This window comes from Octodon degus, unplaced genomic scaffold (genome assembly GCF_000260255.1).
Source record: "Octodon degus isolate 3935 unplaced genomic scaffold, OctDeg1.0 scaffold00043, whole genome shotgun sequence".
NCBI classification, from domain to species: Eukaryota; Metazoa; Chordata; class Mammalia; order Rodentia; family Octodontidae; genus Octodon; species Octodon degus.
The window spans coordinates 6,035,681-6,039,396 of record NW_004524619.1 but is presented as its reverse complement, the minus strand read 5'-3'; the positions used below and the strand labels follow the sequence as shown (position 1 = coordinate 6,039,396).

The 3,716-nt window shown below is 51.9% G+C and overlaps 1 protein-coding gene across 1 annotated transcript in view; it reads right to left on the bottom strand.

Annotated features, from left to right (window-relative positions):
- Arhgef3 (Rho guanine nucleotide exchange factor 3) overlaps positions 1–2,701 on the bottom strand; it is a 300,793-nt gene extending 298,092 nt beyond the window's left edge. The window contains exon 1 of the mRNA XM_012514832.2: positions 2,545–2,701. The gene's annotated coding sequence lies outside the window, so the exon portion shown is untranslated. The remainder of the gene's footprint in view (positions 1–2,544) is intronic.
- Between the last annotated feature and the right edge of the window lie 1,015 nt (positions 2,702–3,716).

The window sequence follows — 3,716 nt, the reverse complement described above, 5'->3', positions numbered from 1 at the left end:
AGTCTGATCTAGTAGTGAGACCCTGAACACCCTGTAGACCCTTCGCTAAAATAAAAAAAAGAAAGAAAGCATATGTACATCTGTGTGTGTCTTCCTGAATGTTTCCTAGAACCAAATTTCTCATCCTCATCCTGCTAATTCATCAGGCAAATATTCTACCTAGACTAACAAAATATTTGTTCAGAAGCCAGGAAAAAAAAAAAATGAGCTCTTATGTGAGATCTGTGACTAAAGAATGATGGGTGGAACGCATTCCGAGAAGAGGGGCAAAGGCCTCCCTCCAGCCTGCATGACAGAAGGGCAGGGAACTCCAGCTTCGAGACTGAAGCCTTTTAACCAGCACCTACTGTCAAAACGTCGAGGCGCCAAGTCCCTCTCACCTGCCCCAGTCGCGTGCAACAGCTGCGCCCTCACAACACAGAAGTGGCCTCCCAGCGGGGAGAAGAATCAGATCACAGGGCTGCAATTTTGCGGCATCCCTCTCTAGCCAACAGAGCAAGAGCCAGGGAAAAGTTCTAGTTCCTGACAAGGACAGGACACCTCGTTATCAGACTCTCCCCCTCGCGGCAGGCCATGCTTCCCGTCACCCCAGGCCAGCCCACGACTGGGCCAGCTGCACGGTATGCCTGGCCACGGAGTCGACCTTCCACAAGCACCCAGGTGCCCAAGGAAGCCTGCTGTCACATCCTCGGTGTGACGCCGCTGCTCTACACTCACGAACAACCGCTTCCTGGGTCTCTGCCTACCCCAAGCCCCGGTTCAAGTTCTGAATGCAGGCTTTTGCTCTTGCACGTAAGGAGCACCAGCCACAGGCCAAAAACAAATTCTGGCGAGGTGGACACCTCACTAGGCCACCCTGCCCAGGTTGCCTGGCCTTCCCAAGCCTCGGTTTCCTTGTTGGGATGCAGAAACATCTCTTGTGAAAAAGCTCACAGGTCATGGATGCAAGCGAATTGTAGATTAGAAACAAAAACTGTATCTGGGGCCAGGGATTTAGCTCAGGGGTGCAGTGCCTGCCTGGCAAGTGTGAGGTCCCGAGTTTGGTTCCCGGTACCCAAATAAATAAATAAATACAAATCTGTGTTTTGTTCATGGTTGTTCATATCAGGTACGTCTTTTTTTAAACCTTATAAGGTTGAGTCAAATGAGCAAGGTACAGCCCTGCCTGGAACTTGGGAGATTTCCACACACGCTGGGACATCCAAACAACCAGGAAAAGCACAGCAAGCTGGAGGCAGGCATGCTGTCACGACAGACGCTGGGGGCCACCTCAGGAGCGTGGAAGGCCAGTGCTAAGCCCTGCTGCTTGCCCCAAGCTCTAAGCAGCAATGGAAAACCAACATCTGTCTGCCTGCTTGGTTTTTCTCAAACATGCCCACTTGGGGAGAACGGTACTGCTTCTCTAACGCTGCTGCCACAAAGGACAAGGACTCGCTGGGGCCACCTCCCTCCCCTGAAAGGGCCGCATCTTTCCAGGATCCCAAGCCCTGCCTTGTGTCGTGACACGTGAACTCCTGTGGACAGGCTGCCTTCTCGGATTTTCCTCGCTACAGATGAAACACCGCCCGGGACACACTGCCCACAGCCTCCACCCAGAGAGACAGAGGGGCACAGGGCTGCGGAGGGGCGAAGGCCGCTCAGGGCAGCAGCACCTGTCCTCCATTTGGGGCTGGTAGACCTCGGGAGATCCACGGACCAGAGCAACGTGAAACGCTAAGAAGTGAACGCGAAAGCCATAGAGGCAGCAGCCTGACTGACTCTGTACACCGTGCCAGGATGAATGAACGGCCGTCGTGAGATCAAGCAGTGTGGACCTGTGTGGCCCCAGCACAGAAGACGCGACAATTATTCTTCAGTCAGTGAAATCCCAGTGTTTGGACCCAAAGACGTGCTTAGGAACCCACCACCAGGGGGCGCAAGAGAGTAAATTTTCAGAGCAGGAGCAGGTGGGCATGGGGAGGGTGGTACTTCTTGGTATCGGTTTGAGACCCTATCAGAGTAAGTAAATAAAAGTTGAACCTACAATTAAACGTTTAAGGATGTTCTGGTACAATTAAAACTTCAAGAATGTCCTGATAACCCAGAGGACTCCTTTAGTCCAGGGACTAGGGACCTTAGTTTAAATGGAAGTAAGCTACCGAGGCCTTAGAACACGCTTGTTCTCATCAACCATTGACTCCCCCATGTGAAAAATAATTGATCAACTGGACAGGCAAAAGTGAGGCCACGGGGGCTGGGGCATAGACTGGGGGACTTCAACTGAGAGGAGAGGGACCACAGTGACACTCCACTAGGTGCAGGCACGAGATCCCCTTTCCCCTCAGCCTTGTCCCTTGTCCCCATTCAGTAGAGCTATAAACCATGGCTGGTGGATTCGGGGAGACACAGGTGAATGCTATCACGGCCTGTTCCTGCCGGCCCCTTCTGCACACTATGACGGCCGAGAAGCTTTGAGATCTCACATGGAATCACCCCTTGCTGATACCTACGGCCCATTTTAAATTTTCGCAAGTCTCAGTGTTTGTGTCCCACCAAAACGCATACCTGGAAACTTGACCTCCAACGTGACGGTGTTAGGAGTTGGGGCCCTTGGGAGGTGCCAAGGACAGGAGGATGGAGTCCTCAGGAGTGGGATTAGCGCCCTTATTAAAGAGACTCCAGACAGATGCTTTTCCCTTGACCACGTGAGAACAGGAGAAGATGCCACCTAGGAGCCAAAAAATAGGTTCTTTCCAGACACCAAAACTCACTGCGAAACTTCAGCTTCCAGAACTGTGAGAAGCAAATCTCCGAGGTTCCTAAGCCACTCAGAACATGGTATTTTGTTATAGTGGCCCAAAAGGACTAGGAGAGCTTTGTCTCATATCTCATCCAAGAGAAAATGCAAGAATAAAAAAAAGCACTAGGTAGAGCCAGGCAGTCCTGGCACTCAAGAGGCTGAGGTGTCCACTGTGAGCTCGAGGCCAGCCTAACGTGCATATGAAAACCTTGTCTGAAAACAAAAAAAACCTCCAGCCACTGTTCTGCCTGCACCTCAGCTACCCCCCAACCCTTGGCTGGGATGTCCATCCCAGCATCCCCTGAGCAATCTCGGCTCAGCAGCACTGAAGTTTCCCAGACTTGGCTATTAACCAAGCTGCTTCCAAGCGCAGCCGGGGCAAGCCTGCCTTCCCTTGTCCTTTCCCTCACTGTGGAATGGTGGTTTCAAAACCCCCCACCGGAAGTGACAGGCACATACCCCAGTGTGCACCTCAGCCAAGACCATGAAACAGATCCCACGGCCCACGTTTTGGGGGGCAGTGATGGTTTGGTTTTATTTTTGACACAGGGTCTCGCTACGTAGTCCAGGTTGGCCTCAAACTCCTGGCAACCCTCCTGCCTCAGCCTCTTAGTTGCAGGTATTATAGGCATGTGTAACCAAGCCTGGTCCCACAGCCTACTTTTTTTTTTCAGAACCAGGGATTGAACTCAGGCACTTGCGCTTGCCAGGAAAGCGCTTATTCCACTGAGCCATCTCCCCGGCCCCCCTTTTTTCCCACAGTCTACTTTCAAGCAGGTTATTCTGAACCCTCACAGCACAGGATGCAGACACTTCTTACAGAACCCACACAGGGAAAGCCTCACTGGATCTGACCCCCAGGGGCCTCTATTCTTGATTATTCATGATTGGGGTTTTGCATTAACTCAGCCACCAGATTAACAGGACATTGAAAAGT